Here is a 22,451-nt window from a genome sequence, read left to right as displayed (position 1 = left end):
CATTTGTGTAACGGACTTCCATACTTCATAGATAAGATAAATCAAGTAACCTTGCATCTTCACTTTCCAAAAAGCATAGTTAGATCCATCAAACATAGGGATTGTCAGTTTTTGCACCATCAAGATCTCCTCAACTGGTTAATCTCTTCTCCAAGGAACCAAAGCTCTGATACAAATTGTTGAAGTTTCTAACACACAATACAACTAAAATGGGGGGTGAATCAATTGTATAAATAAATCTTGTCTATTCCCTTAAATTAGATCTAATTAAAATTTTAACACTTAATCCTTAGAAAGATATGAGCATGAAAATAGAGAACACCAAACACAATGAAACACCAAATTTTATGTGGAAAACCCTGTTAGGGGAAAAACCACATAAATTGTTATTCTCAATATATGAACACCTGTTAGAGTGACATTGATTACGGTTATTTTTAAAAGAAAGGCTTACTGTCAAAGGGATCCTCACCTGAAAGAAAGTGACGCTCGGTGTCAAACGACTCACTACCAAAATAGAGTAGAATAAAAGAGAAATAATCCACCACTGATGCACTTCTACAATAGTAAGATCTGCAGATACCTTCAACTCACTGCTTCTAGTAGCAAACACATGAAAGTTCACTCTACTCAACACTTTTCACCAACTCACACAATATTCATCAAACAATAAGGAAGATAGATCCTCTTTTAAACACCTTCATCACATTTCACTTTATTTCACAACACCCATCCACACATTTTTCTTTTCACACACACCTCTATTTATATCATCCTCACATATGTAAAGTCTCCCGAACTTGGCTAAGCATATTAATTGAACACAATTCAAATTAGGTCTGCACTAAACATTCTCATGATGCAAAACAATGTAAATTGGACCATAACACATCTTAAATGGGACCAAAATAAATATCAAACATGTTATACAATGATCCATAATCATTGGATCAATAATATGAAGTGTAAACACTTGAGGTCAGCCAAACCTAGAGTAAACACTATCGAACTTTGAAACCATTCTTCTAAAGCCCAAGAATATATGCCAACTAAATAGAATGAAGCTAAGGACATTATCAACTTAACTCCGAAAACCAAACACCAAAAACAATAGCGCAAAGAAATGTGGAGCACGCATTTCATATGGAAAATATTGTCAAGAAATTTGGTAAATACAACTTCCTTAGCATAGCAATCCAGAGAACCAAATTCAGAATATAACATCTCTAAACATTTCTAAACAACATATCCAAACTGCATGAATAGATATATAATATAGAAGATATAAAAATAAAATCTCTTAGCACAACTCCACATAGAACTCAATATCAATTATACCAACTAGTCACTAATGACAACCAATGTATGTTGATATCAATCACAACACATTAATAGAGCTCATTATGGTAAAATTTTCTATAGATCTTTCAGAGCCACACTAATGCTCTAGCCATAGATATTCATAAATTAGGACCCAAGTTCATTGATCAGACAAGGCAAAAGTTCCCATCTATGATTGGAGTGTGAGAACATGGCATCAAGAAGATTTTGGTTAATACTCCTTGCATTGTTGCACTGAAGTGACATGTGAAAGGTGGGCCCCACAAAATTAAGCAAAGGCTCAAGTTTAGCAAAAGAGTGCATGGAAAGTGTTGTGGCTCCTAACATGGGTTACATTGTTGCACTATTAAGATACATAGACCCTAGGTGGAAAAGTGCAAACTTGAGTGGAAAAAATTGATTAGTCTATGTCACATTGAAGTGTTTCAAGTTTCTTTTTTAATATGATATTTTAATTGAGTTCGTTTATTTTTTTCACGATCTAAACACATAGACAATCAACATTTGAAGTGGAGAATGGATACTTTTTGGGTCATTAGCAAAATTCATTCACAATAATGGCAATTTGACTTGAATTAGATCAATTTATTGTTCGTTTCTCATAATAAATGGTTTAAAATTGTGAAGCATTTGTAAGAGTGAAAGTGATAAGATCTTTGATCATTTTTATTGAAATTGATACCAATTGCCTCATGTTGATTATAGAATTATGACTAGTATATAATTTAAACTATACTACTAATTTGTTTTTTTCAGAGAAACCTTAGTACAAAGAAAAAATCCCTTCATATACAAAAATGGCTGACACATCAAAAGGAGATAAGAAGATGAAGACGAATGAAATATTTATAGATTCTCTAGAGGGGAGTATGGATGCAATTGTACTTAACCTTTGTTGGTCATTGTTTGATATGATATAGAAAGAGGATGTCAAGACTCCCCTTAAGAAATTGTTGGTATCTTTACACGAGGAAAGTTATAGTCACTAATGTGTTTGATGAGGCACAATTTGTTTATGTGATAGCCAATAGATATGATGTTAAGGGTGAGTGCACCAAGATGGGGCACCAAAAAGTTTCCAAAACCCTTTTTGGACCCCATCAAGTTCTTTGATGCATGCCAAATAAGACGTGCACCCTATTTGGCATAAACGAAATAGGGTTCACACCTTATTAGGCATTGTTAGATAGTTGGAAAGGGTTGAGATATTATTGGATTAAGATTAAGATTTGTTCCACCATCCTTAATAGAGTACCTACAAGAACAAACATGCAAAACTAAATAGAAAGAAAATAAATACACACACGCACCATAACAAGGATTTTCATCCATTTTTATCCTAACAAATCAAGATTGTGTGTTTGCAATAGGGGTGCCCTCAAAAACATGTGCATAAGAAGCTATGATGGATGGATGATTCAAAGATGGGATGCAAATGAAAGCAATGAGAATCAATGAGAGAATGCACTAAAATGCAATAAAAAAATTTGAAAATGCAAGTAGACAAAACAACATTGCAACCTCCAGATTACAAAAAAATGAGAGAGGCAAATGTGAGAAAGTGAGTGCATTTATAGATATTCTCATGAAGAAAATCCATTATGTGAGGAATGTAGGATAAAAGGAAGGTAGTTTGGAGGTAAATATTATCCTACATTCATTGAGGGAGGATGATGGATAAGAAAATAAGATGATAAATAGGATGAATAAGGGAGAGGATATAAAAATAGATTTATGACATAAGGAATTTTAATTATTTAATGCAATGAAATGATTTAATAGAAGAAATAATTAATGAGTTTAAATAAATAGACAATAATATCCATAGAAGAATCATGATTAATGTATGAGGATGTTTGATAAAAAAATTATGTGTCTACAGGTATGTGCTAAATGTAAAAAATATAAATAAAAGAATTTTTTCATGCTCTTTTTGTCATTTCACTGTTGTAGCCCATGAGTTCAATTGGTTTTTTGGCTCTGCAAAGTGCACACATAAAAAAAAGAAGACAACTTTTCTCTTGGAGGTGTTAGATCATCATCAAAATACTTCCACGATGTCAAAGATGTCGAAGAGGTATGCATTTGTAATTACTTTCAAATTTTGACTAAATTGGATTAAATTAGGTTTTTTGAATTTTCAAGAATTGAAAATCCACCATCACCTCCTCATTAGGACCATTTTGAATAAGAAGCACAACAAACCTCTCCTTCTTTTCATAGAGATCCCCCAATCATACAAGAAAAAATTCTAGGGAAAATTGAAAATAATAAAAAACATGAACTTGAGGAGTTGATCACTAGGATTAAATATCTCATTTCAACAACCTCACATAGGACAAGCCTTGTTGACTTGTTGTAATATATCATGGCACATCTAGTTTTAGGAAGTGGACAAATTAATATGTGGCACAATAAAAAAGAATAATAAAAACAATTTTATGCAAACAAGTTATCATATGTTAAAGTAAAGAAAAATAAAGTTAATAAAGTCAACTTGTGTGTGCTTTTCATGAACCCTTGAACCAGTCAACCTTTATAGACTTCATGCATGAGGTTACCTATCCATTGGTGTCACCATAAAGGGATAAGAAATAACTTTTGGGATAGGTGGTGGATGGTTTTCAGTCAAGCTCCATGCAATAATCATGATGTTCCTTTATACTTTTTGAGGAAACTTTATTGTGAGTTTGTCCTCAATGAGATCTTAGACTATTTTGAATATATAAATTTCTAGGGTAGGGATGGAGGCTCCTCACAAGATAGAGTAGGGGCATAACATGAACCAAACCTAGCACAAAGACCCTTTGATAGACCTATTGTGGAGCATGTGATTGTTCCTTCCATTATGAAGCAGAGTACAAGGTGGATACCTTATATTCCATTAGCTTTCTAACTCAAATCCTCATCCAATATGTCATGCCTCTAGTACATGGCGATGGGGTGAATCTTGTAGACCTTGTGTTATAGCTCACTATTGTCAATCATTTAGATATATTTGCACTTATGACCTTGATAGTAGTCAACATGCACCTACATAGTATCTATCTTCTATAGAGAATATGGTCATGATATAATCTTTACTAAATATGACATTCGCTATTGATAGCCAAGTAAATTTTTACAAGTTCATTTAATTATTTTTATTAAATTTTATTTTGAAATGTTATAATAAATAGACTAGTAGAATGATTATGATGAAATTTAAGGGTCAAAGTGTTTTTAAGAATTTGACGTTCCCCCATCCTCCTTTTACATGACACCATAGAGTCAGCAAGTATGTATTCAATTATTATACTTGAATAGTCAACATTATATGAATGGTTTTCTCATAACTCACTTTGGATGTTAAATAGTTTGTACTTGAACCTTTGACATCAACATCTCATAGTGAAGTTCATTAATGCTCTTACACTGAGGTAACCTTTATTCATTAATTGTGTTGTAAAACAATTTTAGGTAGTTTTAGTAACTGAACAACAATGCTTTATTTTTAGTTGTTGACATCAGATACTCCTCTTAATGTTCATGATTCATTGGAGCATTGTGTTGCTGTAACACTAGAAATTTTTTAATCCTTGACAGAGGTATTAGATAGATTATTTTAGTATCTTAAATTGTATCCCAATATGATTTTGTCCTTGCCTAGCCCTCACCTTTGTTTTTTTTTGCCTTCGGTTCTCACTGCATGCTTTAATGTTGCTCCTACCCTCTTGAAATATGTATTTTGAACTCATGATCCAATTCATCTAGTTTTGAATCCTAATTGATAGGACTAGGATGCCTTGGGCTCCCTGATCTTGGCTCAAGACTAGGGTGTCCTAACCACATTGTTCCTCCCAATCAAGACCAAAAATGAGACCTCACAATGGTGACTTGATCTGGGAAAGAAACTTGGCTCAATGTTGGCCTACTCCAAAAATTCAAAAATTTAATGCATGGTTAGGAATAAGAGAAATCCTAACCTCCTCATTCAGTAACTAGAAATGAGAAATAAAATCATAAGTGAGCTTTGAATTACACTTTAGCAAAACCACTTCAAGTCTATATGAGAAAGCATTCAAGTATTCATCAAGTGTTGAAGGAGAAGGTCAAGTCAGGATCAAGCATTCATGTTTAAGAACCATGATCAACCTTCCATAAAGACATTCTACATTACATCCTAAGCCTTTTCTTTAGGATTCAACCAAACTTCATCAAGGTATCAAGTTCAAGCATTTTTATATTAGATCTAGCCTTTCCCTCAAAAGGAAATAATTGTATTTCAATTCAATCATTTCAATTCAATCATTTCAATTATCAATTTAATTCAAGATTAATTCCTAAATTAACCCCCATCAACCAAACCTATTTCCTTTTTTCTATGTGTGGGAAACTGTCACCAGAGTTGTGAGCGAGGAATCCAACAAAGTAGATAATCACAATCAAGCTTAGCTTTTGAAAGCACACAAATAAGAGGACTAGGAAAACTGACTCCCCATAGTCTCAAGAATTTTTTATGACCTTATGGTAGTGAAATATGTGCATCATCTTAATCCAAAAAAATATCAATTCTCTTTTCCCTCATTATTTAGAGGACCAAGGTGATGTGCTCCCCTTGGTCTTGACAATTATACCCAAGGTTTCTCTCATAGGTTCCTATCTATATCTCATCCTCAAATCTAGGTTTACAGCTCTACATGATATGTAGACCATTCTACTATTGAAAATCTAGAGTACTAAGAGGGCAAGGGTGAATCGGTATTCCCTTGAACTTAATAAAACTTCTAACTAACCAATTACACAACATAATTTAAATGTAGCAAATGAAATTAACACAAAACACTTAACACTGGATTTGTACGTAGAAAACCCAATATGGGGAAAACTATGGATAGAGTGTTCTCTCAAGAATGATGCAATATGTAACTGGTTACACAGTACAAAGGGTGGCTCACTGCTGGTTTGGTATCACTGATCAGAGGGCTCACTGCCCGAATGCAAAACTTTGCTTACTATCGGATAATGGAGTATACAAGATTTTAACTATTATAGTTGCATCTCACATATGCATAGGTTACAATTCCTTTGAAGTACATAAATTATCTTATCCATGCACTATACTTAATCTGCATAATAATATTTACATCGGTAGACTTTCTAACATGTACACATTACACAAATAGTCATTTTTCAACAACCGTGCTTCTAACATGCAACATTGATGGCAATATATATCCGCATTGGTTTGACTAAAAAGTTGGCTCAACTTGAAGGGGTGAGACTAAACTATCCATATTCTATAGTAACCAAAATATCTCCTTGCAGTGTCAACTTCCAACTTTAATTATCAAATGCCTCAAAGAGAACGCTTCTAGCATATTTGGATAGGATCTGATCTAAAATGATCTCAAATAATCCACTCTCATTGCTTCGGAATGGGACCAAACTCAAAACATATTTCAATAAGAGTAAATGTCAAACCACAAAGTTGTATGAAGTAAATAGAGAATCATTGCATACTTGAAGAAAACTTCAGGACTGAATCACATACATACATGCCAGATCAAAAATTGCATTTATGACATTAATGGAAACAATTAAAATAGGCCAACAATCTCCCCCTTTGTTATTGATGGAAATATTAAATTGTACGTTATAAGTTTTCTAGAATAATAACCAAAATACCAACTATTTGAGAGTTTGAATGAAATAACATAAAGATTAGCAACACCTAACACTACTCCCCCTTTGACAATAATGACAAAGGGTCAAAAAAGAAAGGTTAGAAGCAGTGCATAAATAAAATTGAAACTCCCCCTAAAGAGGACAATCATTGTCATCCAGGGGAATCCTTAAGATTCTGACCATCTCTGATCTCGACATCCTTTTGCTTATCCCATTGAGAAATGGGCTTTGAAAGGAACTCAATTTGTACCAACAAGGATGTGTGTAACTACTCTACCTCTAGAATGGAGTTGAGAACATAGTATATGAATTGAGTGGCTCAGGAGAGGGATTTGTTCATGATAGAAATGCTCACATTGAACAAATCTCTCAATTTTCCTAAAGAAAGAATAATGTTACCCTTTGTTGCTATAATTCATAATACCTCTCATGGAGTTCCTCAATCTTGGATCTTCCGGAGCCAGATAAGTCCTTAGACAATTTATAATTTGCATGTGCTTGTTATCTTTAATAATATTCGTTTTTCCTTTGATGTTTTTGGTAGCATCTGGCCACTGAAGACTGTAGGAAAAGAATATGTCACCTTTTTCAAAATAAGACTAACCTTGAGAAATAAGTTGTGCAAGCTTGTGATGTGTAAAGTCACACTTATCTTGGAATTCATGCAAGAGATTTTCTCTATCTTCTACTCTATCTTTTACATAGTTCTCTTTCAATTTCTTAGTGTGATTTCTCAATGAGGTGATTAGAATTTTGTATTTCTCTACATTGGGAGTGTCTGGATCTACCTAACACTCAACCATTGCAGCATGGAGTTCTACCAACAGATCCTCAATAATCTTATCCTTTTTTCTGGAAATCCTACCCTACATATGAAAGAAATACTTCTCCAATGTCAAGCTTTTGAAATGGATCAACATTGGAGAAATCGACTGATTGCATGGATGGGGTGATAGGTAGAATAGTTAGAGTATAAAATAGTTTCTTTCAAGTATCTTCAATAGTACCAGAACTAGTACCAACCATAATCACTGACCTAGATATGTGCACAATAGATTCCTTTTTTGAAGCATATGCCTTATCAATTGATTGAGCCTTGATCCCAGGTTCATTCTTTATGGATTCATCAAATACTTGATCATTTTCACTCTTATCAATAGATCTATCAATATATTTACCTATATCAGACTTTGAATTAACTGGAGGAACCTCAGAGGTTCCTACAATATCCATAGTAGATGAATGATCAAATGTTTTATCATCAATATTATCAATAGGGGTGTTACCAGGATTGACTGACGCGTTCTCAGGCATACCGGTACAAGCACTAGAATCAACAAGAGGGAATAGACTATGGTTCTTAGGAACTGTCATTATAGTTTCCATAATCTTATTCTTAAGTTTTCTTTGGCATTGTCTTCTCCTAGCATGAGACTCATCAACTGGACTCTCCAATAGAACTTTGGTTGCACCTTTAAGCATCTCAAGGGTAGTTTCATAGCTGAACTAAGGGACCCAAACTTTCCTCGGCACAACCGCCTCCATGTAGTATTTGTCGATTGTGAGTAAAAATGTAATATCATTCTTATACTTAACAATCATCTCCTTCAGGATCCTATCTCTACTCTGCATATTCATCTAAAAGATGGTGAAGAAGGATACAAATGCTTCATCTCTTTCGTTGTCATTGATGAACCCTCATAGCTTATCTACAATCTGATATGCTACCAGAGTATTCAGAGACCACAAAACCCTACTTTGATCATGTAACTATTTTATACTCTAACTATTCTACCTATCACCCCATCCATGCAATCAGTCGATTTCTCCAATGTTGATCCATTTCAAAAGCTTGACATTCGAGTAGCGGAATTTAGTCCTTTTAGGATTGGATCTGTAGACACCTAAAATTATCCAATTTAATTAAATAAATATTTTATTTATTTAATTACTTAAGCCTAATTCTTCTATTAATTGAATAAATCTTTCTTTATTTAATTAATTCATATATCCTCTTCTAGCCTTATTTCTCATTTAAATAAATACCTTTATTTATTTAAATTATCCCTTTTCTTTAATTAAATAAATATCTTATTTATTTAATTGATCCCACTTCTTCTATTAATTAATTAAATATTTATTTATTTAATTAATTCATTAACCTTTTCTACCTATGACACATGTCATTCATCTCTTTATTCCTACACTACCTACCCTCTCATTATTTTCTTATTTCCTCTACCTACCCTTTAATCATAGCCGGCCATTTATCTTTTACACCTCTCAATCTTATCCTTCCATTTGTTATAGTGTCTTCTATATAAGGAGATGCTTCCTTCATTATCAAACCCTGACTATCCAATGATTACTCGACTATACTACACCTTTGAACTTTCATATGCAATCCTACTTGCAACCACATTTTCGTTCTTTGTTGACCTCTCTTGCACACATAAAATCTGAGAGAAAATATATCAAACAAGTTCAATGGAGGTAGGAAGAATGGAGATCAAAACCCTATTAGACATGTGATGGTATAATCTTTGTGATTTCATTTGATTTTCATTGTCTTAGGTAATCTTCATATGTTATGGTGGATTTTTGTTGTTGTTAGGCTAGGGTTTTGTGGTTGAATTCATTTAGTCTTTCAATATTATTGTTTATCCATTTTTCACCATAAACATTTTGGCATGCCCGGTGGGACTCTTCTCCCTTTTGTATTTAACATCTTTTATTGCAAATTTTATGTTTTTGAATTTGCAGATCTGACATTTCTTACAACATTTTGATATTTTCGCATCTGCGTACTTTTGGTTCGCGTGTTTGATTTTCTGTCACGTCTGTGACATCTGGAATCGTGTCTACACCTTCGACAGTATTTTATTTTTTTGCAAATTCTAGGAGACACGTCTGTGTTCCCTAGTTGCGTCTGTGAAGTCTTCAGGTGCATCTATGTTCAGGAACCGCATATGTGTGCGGGAACCTCATCTGTGTCAGATTTAACCACATCTGCGAATTTATTTAGCGTTTATGTTTCTGATAACCGTATCTGTGTGCAGTGGTTACATTTTGGTTTCTTTGATTTGGTTTTTCGTCATTCGATTTCAGATCTGGTTTATTTTGAGCTAACATCTTCAGATCTAGCTAACAAAATTAGTGCAGCTTGTCTTGAAAGCAAAATCATTTTGTTGAAGTCCCCTATTCCACAAAGTCTTTTGGATTTAAAATGTACCTAACTTGTGTGTTTGCAAGAAGGGGTGATCATTTGAAACAATCCAAACTACTAATAGATCTTTGTTGTAGGACCTTGGCAAGGGTTTTTGATCTTTATTGTGTGCCTTGCTTTCATAGACTAGCAAATACTTCAATTGGTGCACTAAAACTGAACTAGTGTCTTTTGTGTCTTGGGCAATAGGCTCTTTTTGTTTAATCTCTAGAGGGCCTGTCTCCCTGTGTGGTCATTAGGATTACTAGTGAGGAGAGAACGACCCAAGTGGTAGCGAGGAATACCCACCTCTTCCAAACCAATATAAACAACTATATTCATGGTGAAAACTATGGATAACATGTGTTGATTAGTTCATACTGACACTATGTCTCCCCATAAACCCGTTTGATCAAATTTATTTGATCAGTTGTAGGGCGTAACCCCTACCGGTTGGGAGCCTTCTGTATTTATAGAGCTGAAAGTGCTGCATGTATGGCCATACGAGTGGATGCCCTTACTAGCACCTTTTTTTTTTAGAAGCCAAAATCCTTCTAGTTGTTGGGTCAGGAGGTCGGACCTCTGGAGCGACCCACACACATACGGTTCTTAGTACAAATACAAAGTTCACCACGAGGAGTTTTTGTGGGGACTGATGCTTGGCTACCCCGAGAAGTGAATGCCGAGGGTGGAGCCAATGGGGTCAAGAATCTAAGTATTCACTCTGAATAGCGTAGCCTCGAGGGAAACCCCATGTGGGATCAACAACTATTGTCCTGGCCAACCATAAGAATTGTGCTTAACCTATTTTAAACAATCAAACATTCAAGACCAAACATCAAAACATTGTGTCTTTTGTGTCTTCAAGTGTATGCAAAACAATTTTACATCAAACAACACACTTTTCTTTGTCATTTTGAGTCTAAACACTTGCAAGCATTGAGTCTTCATCAACACTGTATCCTCTTGTCATGAAAAATAGTCAAACATCCAGATTTGGTCACAACAAACAACTTCACACATTGGAAAAATTGCATGAAATCTTCAGAAACGCATCTGTGTCTGACAAAACCGTGTATGTGTCATATAACCACGTTTATGAAGGGCAGAAAATGTGTATGTCTTCTGAGCAACTTTGCATTTACAACATCTCAGAAATGTGTATGTGTTTGATAGAATAGCGTCTGTGTCATTTAAGCGCGTCTGTGAAGTATACAGGCACATCTGTGTTCAGAATTAAAAAACTTTTACAGTCCAGCAAACAAGAACAGTCAGTTTCAGACTTATTGAACTTCCTAGGTATCTCTTTGGGTTTTCATCTAGCATTCAACCTGTCTTTGGGTCTCACAAAATCCATCATTGCTTTACACCTTGTCTTACATTCACATTTGTCTAAATTTGAGTCAAAAGGTCACTTGCTTGTCCTCATCATACTTTGTCAACACACTACATAAAACAACATTTGGCTAAGTGGTCCCACATCAAGGTCTCTCACCTTTGGGTCTCATTTGGTCTTACTTAGAGTCAAGAGAAACTATCATCTCTTTGGAAGCCACACCTACTCTACTACATACATACTTGATCTTACACTTTGGACATTGCAAGTAAACTTCAGATTCATTTACATTCCATTCAACTCTTGGTCTTCCATACTCTTTCCATTTTCATCTAGTCTCACACATCTTGGTCAATACCTTGTTCATGGTTGAAACCCATTCCCAAAAATCTAAGAGAGAAACTAAAGAGGCTCAAGAGTCCACAAATATGAGTGTCTATGAGTATGACAATGATGTCTTTTTCAATTCTAATAATACTACATTACTTGACATGGATGCCTATAGAAACATTCCAAATGTTGAGAACATGGACACTACAAACAACAATGATACACACAATGACAATACAGATAACTTTTCCGTACATTCAACAGAAGTGTAAGACTCCATTATGGATCCCTATTTCAATAGATTGGTTGAGGAAATAATGAGGAGAGATAGATAATATTTCTTACAAGTGATGGCACAAAGTGGAGCTTAGATTCCTCATGATTTTGACATGTCTCAAATAATGGAAAATCGACCTTTGCAACAACCTCACCTCAACATGGATCAAAGGAGGCCTAATAGTGGAGGCAATAGAGGACCACATATGGTGCCTAAATCACCATCATCTTTGTTTCAAAAACCAGAGGTCTCACATACACATGGTCAAGCATATGATACTCACCTTCACAGACCATTATGGAAGTCTTATGTAGAAAAATATACTCAATCACATACCAATGCTAAGGATCAACCACCAAAGCAATTGGATATTCAAAGGAATGCTCAAAATTTGGACACAAGGAAACCCCGCATCAAATTTGGGGGTAACACACTAGAACAAACTCATGACATTCCTATAGAGTATGGTATACATGGACAAGGCAGATATTCCATTCCTCAACATGACTCTATACCAAGTGGTCCATATACACAATATCACTATAGACCTCCTCCATATGAACATGTCTATGATCAATATCATCCATATATGCAACATGCTCCTCCTCCACCCGGTGGTTCAAGCATTGGGTATGGTCCAAGAAGTTGGTCTCCACCTAAGAACAATTTGGAACAACAAATCAAGGACTTACAAAAGAAAATGGAGGACATAAATACACCGAAGCCAACTTACAAAATGAGAGACATATGTCCCTATCCATTTGACAAAATAATTCCAATGCCTCCATTTCCTACACACTTTGTGATGCCTAAGTTTGATAAGTATAGAGGCAAAGGAGATCCTAAGGCACATATAAGATAGTTTTTCACAACTTGCATTGAGGTAGCAGCAGAAGAGACATATTTGATGAGATTATTCCCACAGAGCTTAGGTGATCAAGCTATGGAATGGTTCTCCCAACTCCCACCTGGAATTAAGTCATGGGGTGACTTAGTAGAGGCATTTATTCAACACTTCTCATACAACATAGAGACAGACATATCAGTCACTAGCTTGTGCAACACCAAGCAAAGGGATGGAGAATCTTTTTCATCAAATTTACAAAGATGGAGGAATCTAGCCAGCAGATGCTCTTGTGAAATCCCAAAAAAACAAATGGTAGAAATATTCACCCAAAATGTTAACAAAGACATTGGTTATGACTTGAGAAAATCTTGTTTGTCCACCTTCAAGGACGTCATTGAAAAAGGCTTAGCGACAAAAAATGTCCTAATTGAGCAAGGAGTAATTAAGATATTCAAAGAAAACAAAGATGACTTTAAAGGAAAAGATAAGCCAAGATTTTGGAATAAAAACAAGAACACAGTCAATGATGGTGTTGTGGATGCCAATACAGTGTGACCCAAAATCATTTTTTCCAGATCAATCTCTACAAACAATCAAGTGAATACTCAAACGACTTCGAAATCATGAAGGAAGTACACTCCATTGGGAGAACCACTAGAATTAGTTTTCAAGAAGCTAGTGGCAAACAAAATAATTACAATTCCAGATCTACCTCCATATGAGCCAAAGGTTAAACCAAATTAGTGGAATGATGATGAGTATTGTGAGTTTCATAAAAGCAAAGGTCATAAGACAGGAAATTGTCATCGACTGAAGAACATCATACAAGACCTTATTGAGGGAGGTGACATTGAGATTAAAGGACACTCATCCAATAAAGAACATGAGATGTTTAAGGAACCATTCCCAAAACATGACAAGGGAAAAGCTAAAGCCATAGATGACCAAACCAACTATACCCTGGAGCACCTTATAACTATGATTCAACTATCAATCACATTTCAATGGACAATTATGTCTCTACCATTATCATCAAGGACAAAACATCGGAGAATTCTACCCAAAGACCCATGATTGTCCTAAAAGGCATTTGATCTTCTTCCGAACCTACCTCTGAATGTAATGTTACAACTCGTCGAGGTAAATTCACTTTGCAAGGTGCTCCAGCTAAAAACACTGCTTCCTCATCAACTAAGCCTGAGTATGACCTTGTAGAACAGTTGGGGAAGACACCCGCACTTATCTCAATCGTTGAGCTCTTACGCATATCCCCCGCACATAAAGCTATTCCTGACAAAATCTTGAGAGACACTTATGTCCCTACTGATCTGAACATGGACCAGTTTCAAGCCATGGTACAATACCTTTCCATTCCATACTCCCTTACATTCACAAAACCTAACGACGCCTCCGTAAGTCAGCCATATAATGCACCATTACACATTGAAGCCTTCATACACAAACATCAAATAAAATGAGTCCTAATAGATGGAGGAGCAGGTCTAAACATTTGTACTTTGAGCACTATTAAACAATTGGGATATTCAGATAAAGTTGTGAATTCTACAAACAAAATTACCATCAAAGCATATGATGATGAAGAGCATTCATCCAAGGGCACAATCACCTTACCTCTCAGAGTTGGGCTAGTTACTAAAGATGTGGTTTGTCAAGTCCTTGATCTAGATCTCACATACAACATATTGCTAGGACATCCATGGATTCATGAGATGAGCACAGTCCCATCTACACATCATCGATGTATCAAGTTTCCACACAATGGAGTTGAAGTGACCATCAAAGTTGATCCAAATCCATTCATATATTGCAAAAATCTACGACCTAGATCAGAAATAACATTTCCAGTCAATCGAGAAGCTATTCCTTCATCAGCATATGTTGATCCTAAATCCTTGAAAGCTTCTACATCCAAACAAGAAGAGCTCAAAGAAAAGTTCAATATTAAAGACTTGGGATGTGGTGAGTATATCTTTCATGTTGATCAACTCCCACTTTCTCCTAAGGTATTCAGTCGACGGGAACAATCTATAGGTAATTTGCAAGGAATTGGGGGTGAACCACCTAGTGTTGTGGCTACTAAGTCTGAATGCAAATCTCCTCTAGTGATGCAAGCAACTCCTAATATCAATAGTCCTAAGAGAGGTTCCAGCGAAGAATCTATTGAGCGTACTGCCAACCCTCTTGAGAACTCACATAGCTTTATCATTTCATCCACTCATTCCATTTCCACTCCACTTCCAGACTTGGATCAAAAAGAATCACAAAAGCCCTTACTAATTGGGGATCAAAAATCAAGCTTTGAAAAGAAAAATCTAAAAGACAAAAATAAAGAAAAGTCTTTCAATCCAAATCAAAATCAAGAGCTATTGGACTCTGAAAAAATCAAGGTCAAGAATAAAAATCCTATGAAAGAAAAAGAGCAAGAGATGATCTCCCCTAATATTAAAATAACTGGGGGCAAAAGTTCTACAATTTCAAGTCAAAAGGCATACTTGTTGATCCTAAGTCTCCATCATGCTATCCTACTTTCACTTCTTTTCACAATCATAAGCCTTCATCACTCATCCACTTGTTTCACACATCCTTTCCCTTCTAGCGATACATCATGGACCTTTAAAGGAGCATCCTTGCGGGACTTTGTTATCAGGGATGCCCAAACTTCTTTAGGTGACATGCATATGGGCAAACATAGTGCACACATTAGTAATTATATCTCAGCTCCTTTATCAAGGAAGTCAGTCACTCAAGCTACACATCATTCAGTCAAGGACCGACGCAACTATAATCATAAGGTCAAGCCTCACACATTTGAGGTGGGTGACTTAGTTCTCAAAGAAAATCCTAAAAATCAGCAAGACAGAGAAAAGAAGGGAAAATTCGAACCAAATTGGCTTGGTCCTTACATCATTACAACAACCTATGGATCTAGTGCATATCAGCTTTCAATTCCATATGGCGAACCTTTGGAGGATCCTATCAACAACATACACCTTCACAGGTTTTACACATAGCTCTTCAGAATATCCTAATTCAAAAAAATCAAAAAATACAAAAATACCAACAAAAAAAAAAAAATCAAAAAAATCAAAAAACACAAAAAAAAACCATAAAAAGAAAAAATCATTACTTGGTGAAAACCTGGCAAACAGGCACCTTGTGACACAAAAAAAATAAAAAATTGAAAAAAAGAGAAAAAAAATCGTCCAATGGTGAAAACCACTTCGGTGGCACCCTGGGCAAGTACCATGGTGAAAACTGGGTCACCAGCACCATGCATAGAGACATTGCTCCTCCCTCCTTCAGGATTCCATTTCATCCTTCACTTTGCACACACTCACAACCTATTCATCCATAATAAACTTACCCATTCCCATCATGGCTTGTTATTGATCTACCTAAGTTTGGTTAGCCATTCATAATAACCCCCTTTTCACCCTTTCAATCCATAATAAATCAGATCCCATCTGTGGCTAAGGAAAATCCTACGTCTAGTGATGTGTGTGGAATTGAGAGCATAACATGTTCCGAGGAGTACAGTTTCTTCCACTTTTCTTCAGTCTATCCACGCACAATCCGCAATAAAGCAATATTTGCATCACCAATTCGCAATAAAGTTTTGTCTTCTCTGCAATAAAGTATCAGTTTCATGGATTCAGTCAGTTTCAGATGAGACATAATAGCAACAATGGGCTTCAACAAATCAAATCTTTCAACAGACTCAAACAACATTATGGTTTAGTGCTATCTATCCTTTTGTGAATGTAAACATTGTGACCACAATCAAATAAGACTTATACAAGTGACAAGAGACACTAAACTTGAGGACTACAGTGGATGTTGGTGTTGAGTCTTGGTTTTCTTTTGATTTTTATTTTTTTGTTGACATGTCTTTTAGCTTTTTTGGGATGTCTCTGACTAGAGATTCTATCTCTAGGATGTCTTTGACTAGAAAGGCAAGGATGGGGTATCGTCACCTATTTTTCTTTGTTGTTTGTAGATTGTCTCTTAGTAATGCTATGACTTGTCCAAGGATATGAGGACATTGTGAGTCTAGTATGAACTGGGGCATTCCTTGTTTGTGACTGTCTTATCTCCATGCAAATAGGTACAATGACTTTCTGGATCGAACATATGCCTCGATTGTCATAACCTACTTGCCATAATAAAGCTCAATGATGATAACGCACAAGAAGCTCTTTCAGTTTCATATCTTCTATCTTTCATCCCCCTTTCTTGGTTGACCTCCATCATCCTTCCTGAGTCTGTGTAACCTGCTATCACATGACTGAGTATAATGACATGCCAAAAACATTTGCATTTCATGTAGTTGCACCTGCATTACCACATATTAAGCATTTCATACATACATATAGTTATCACAATCGCATCACATCCTACACACAACACATGTTAGCACATCTTACATTTTCATCATGTAAATAGTTATTTGCATTATCATATTCATCTGCATTTCATACATTCACATTGGCATAACATATTAAAAACATAAAAGAACAAAAATATTGCATTGTATCATGTACATATTGGCATCCATATCATAACCATCACATCGAAACATACATCATGAAATATCTCATCACATAGATACACATCCATAGGTGAATCATCTCATATATATACATATAATCATAAGTGTCATGATACAATGATATCAAAATCATATGGCTACAATTACCCGAAGGTGTCTACATCATCATACAAAATGGTACAAAACTGATACATAGGGAGCCTTGTAAGGCTATGATGAACTCCCTCCCTCGAAGCCACCTGGCCTTGATCGAGTCTGAGCCCTGGAAGGACCCGCCCCAGGATCATCCCTCTTGCCCCCTCTATCTGGTGGTGGTGGAGGACCCATAACCCCACCGTTGGATGCCTGTCTCCTATCCCTCCCTCCAATGGTCATCGTTGTCCATGATGGTCTATGGAAGCTCCTAGCCCCCTCCTCTGGTGGCACAACCCCATAGTATAGGTCTCTCTAGTATCCTATCTCCTCCCCAGCTCGCAAAACATAAGAATAACCAACTCCTATGTCCTCTGTCGCCAACCTCCCTGCCCTCAGTGTTGTCTCAGCCTCTGTATAGCGCTGGATAGCCTGATCCCTCTCTCACTCAGTATCCCGTAGCTATCTCCTGAGCCTATCCCTCTCCCACTCGAGATACTAGATCTCATCTGCCTATCCCTGGTAGATCTCCCTCAACTCCAGTAGCTCATCCTTCTCCTCCTCCCCTCCCCCCTGTACCTATGGCTCTATCTATGGCTGCCCCTGTACCTGTGGCTCCCCTTGTACCTATGGCTGCCCCTGTACATGTGCCTGTACCTATGGCTATTCATGTGGCTGCCCCTACCCCTATCCTCATCCCTGTGCATTCCCGGGACCCTGTGTTGCTAGCACCTGTAATGGTAAACCACCTCGGCCTCTCACCACCAGAGCCTGTCTCTCCTCTCCACCCTCTCTCCGCGGAGCCACTCTCCTCTCCCCTATCACACCCCGCCTCCTCCATCGACCTCTACCCAAACCATCTCCATCATCATCCTCACCCCTCCCCCCGCCATCTCCATCTATCTGCTCACCTGGATCTGTCAGTCGAGGAAATGGATGCTCAGCCCAATATGCAATATACTCTGCATCCATCCCTGCATCCTCTATCTCTAGCCACATATCCCAAGGCAAGGGAGTCATCTCCACTAGTTGCATCATTACCTAATCATATGATAACAACGGCCTAAAGTGTGCCTGATCCCTCACTGTCTGAGCATACATCCCAAAACCCCGTGGCATCCGTTGAATCCTGCCAAACTACCTGCCCACTCTGTCCACCAACTGCCTCTCCAATACATAGGGTGTCCGCCCAATTAGATACCTGCTTCTAAAGGTGTATGGCAGCTCCACTATGTCTCCTCCCACTCCTCACACTCTCGATACAGCCTCCATACCATAGTGTCAATCTCATCAGACACCCCGCGCCAGTGCTCCAGTCTCCCGATCCGTGTCTACGATGTAATCATATCATATAGATGCACAAAATTGCATCCATGGCCCCTGCCTCTGAAATGCATTGGTCGGGTCACCGGCAGATGCTCATACGCCCATACCTATAATAAAGTCACTCTGTAGCCCAATCCTACGGATCCATGGTATACAAACTAATGGAGCTCATAGTACAAATGTGCCAACACGCACGGTCCCCAGGCATATCTGGTATGTTGTGTCACCAATGTCTCCAATGTACTCCCCTAGCCCACAGCCAATCCTTGTGTCACCCTATCTGGACACAGGAACCCACTGATCACTCCTCCCAGCACCACTGGTAGCGCCAATCCTATCGCTATCATGGTATCCCAGGCGACATGTCTTGCCCTCATCTCCAGTCCTGGATCCTGAAACACTTGTCTCAGTACATCCCTGTCTCTGTCTCGATCATAGGGAATCAACTCCCCATTGATCGGTATCTGCAGTATCTTGTATACATCCTCCAAGGTGACTGTCATCTCACCCATCAGCAAATGAAACGTGCATGTCTCGGAGTGCCACCTCTCAGCAAGTGCAGTCAGCAACCCCATGTTTGCCTGAAACTCAGGCACATACAGAATAAATCACAGACCCATAACCTCAATCGCGGCTCCATCCTCAAATGTCAACTCTGGTCGTAACCTCTGAGTCGATAAGAATCTCTCTCGTGACTCTAGCATAGGTAGGTACTTCTACAGTCAAGCAAATCAGCTGTGTCAGTCAAAGTGACACTCATTGTTCATCACAAAGTGTTGCTTCTATTCTAGTGGCATTCACTGTTCATCACAAAATGCTGCTTATTATCCTAGTGCTTATATCTATCATATGGTGCTCTATCCTAGTGACACTCACTGTTCATCACAAAGTGTTTCTATTTATCCTAGTGACACTCACTGATCATCACAAAGTGTTGCTATTTATCCTAGTGGTATTCCCTGTTCATCACAAAGTACTACATGTTTTTGCACTCCCTTTTCATCGCAAAGTGCTGCTCATAATTGCACTCCCTGTTCATCACAAAGTATTGCTCATATTTGTACTCCCTGTTCATCACAAAGTACTATATCTCGGTACTCCCTATTCATCACAAAGTGCCTCGATCTATCCTAGTCTTCCCTAGAGGACCTACTTGAGTATATCCTCTCAGCAGCTTATCCAATCGACAATGTATGTTCATCACAGAACTGCCAATTTGGCCTTCAAGACACAAACGCACCTTCATGACATAAACATGCTTACATATTGCACAAATGCACTTGCTCTGCACAAATGCGCCTGAAATACACAGACGTGCCTCTGCTCGGCACAAATGCGCCTGCTCTACACAGATGTGCCCACATAGCACAAATGCATCTGCACAATGCAGACATGCTTGCATTTGACATAAACGCCTTTTCATTCATAGACACGCCTAGCACAAACACAGACGTGCCTAGCTAACCCAGACGCGCCTGGCACCAACACAGACACGACTAAGAATTTTTTGACCTTATTTGACATTCCTAAAAGGCATTTTTTGCGCTACCTAACATGCATTAATGACAACATTTATTGCGAAAAGTACAAGGAGGTTTTGTGGTACTTACCGGTTCTCCTGCATCTGCTAACCTCTGAAATTGGCGAACGCAATCGAATCTGTGAATCAAAGCCATCATTGCTGACTATTGCTGCTCTATTCTCTCTCTGCACTCTGATCTCTTGGATGTGTGGATGACAATGAGGATGTATTCCCCTCGTGGTCTATTTTATAGACTGCCCTAGCCCTAGCCCTAGCCCTAGCCCTCGTCTCCTGAGTCAGTCTTCTTTATCCAGTGACTCTCTCACTTTATCCGGTCAGTCCATTCTACCCTTTATTTCTTATCGAGAGATTGTTTGTGATTTTTTCAGACATATTCATCCAATCTCTCGAGGGGGCATATCATTCCCATCTTGGGGCAACTTTGTATCAGTTCATCTTATCTTATTTGAAACAACACAACAAGTTGCATTGTCTCAAAGAGGGGCAAAATGTAGACACCTAAAATTGTCCAGTCTAATTAAATAAATATTTTATTTATTTAATTACTTGAGCCTAATTCTTCTATTAATTGAATAAATCTTTCTTTATTTAATTAATTCATTTGTCCTCTTCTAGCCTTATTTCTCATTTAAATAAATACCTTTATTTATTTAAATTATCCCTTTTCTTTAATTAAATAAATATCTTATTTATTTAATTGATCCCACTTCTTCTATTAATAAAATAAATCTTTATTTATTTAATTAGTTCATTAACCTTTTCTACCTATGACACATGTCATTCATCTCTTTAATCCTACACTACCTACCCTCTCATTATTTTCTTATTTCCTCTACCTACCCTTTAATCATAGTCGACCATTTATCTTTTACACCTCTAATCTTATCCCTCCATTTCTTATAGTGTCTTCTATATAAGGATATGCTTCCTTCATTATCAAACCCTAACTACCTGATGATTACTTGACTACACTATGCCTTTGGACTTTCATATGCGATCCTACTTGCAACCACATTTTCGTTCTTTGTTGAGCTCTTGTGCACACATGAAATTTGAGAGCAAATATATCAAGCAAGATCAATGGAGATAGGAAGAATGGAGATCAAAACCCTATTGGACATGTGATGGTATAATCTTTGTGATTTCATTTGATTTGCATTGTCTTAGGTAATTATCATATGTTTTGGTGGATCTTTGTTGTTGTTAGGCTAGGGTTTTGTGGTTGAATTCATTTAGTCTTTCAATATTGTTGTTTATCCACTTTTCACCGTAAACAGGATCAATCAAGTTCAATTCCCTTATTGATATAAGGTGGTCAAGTGAAATTAGTGGCTTTATCAATTAAGATGTTGAAGTCCTAATTTTGAACACCAAAAAATTAGTAAATTTCACTTGTTCTTTTAATGGTCTATTATTAAAAATTTAATGATACTTGTATGTAGTTTAATTGTTATCTTAATGCTTGTTGTAGGGCCTTGTCACTCTTGTTCGTGAATTGGCCCCCATTGTGGATGAACATCATTATTATATATATGTGGTAAGTAATTCCTCTATTATATGTCATTCTAAAAAAAATTTTAATATATATTATACATTGATGTATGCACTTTTTATTGTATCAATTGGAGCTCTAGATAAATCTATATAGGAGGACTAGTGAGCAAATTTGAAAGAAGACAACATCACATACATCTCCATTCTCTTGACAATCAAAGGAAACTCATGGTCTATTTCCTCATGCTAGTGGGAAAATAGTAGACTAGGGGCCTTTGTCATATGCCTATATGGTATTTTTGAGCATATGTTTTGTATTATAGATATGTGACATTTTATGTCGATATGGTTTTTGGAAAGCCTGTATCATTATATTGGATATA

The sequence above is a fragment of the Cryptomeria japonica genome, chromosome 10, assembly GCF_030272615.1.
Source record: "Cryptomeria japonica chromosome 10, Sugi_1.0, whole genome shotgun sequence".
Classification (NCBI taxonomy): domain Eukaryota; kingdom Viridiplantae; phylum Streptophyta; class Pinopsida; order Cupressales; family Cupressaceae; genus Cryptomeria; species Cryptomeria japonica.
The sequence above is the reverse complement of the archived record's forward strand: the minus strand, read 5'-3'. Positions refer to the sequence as shown.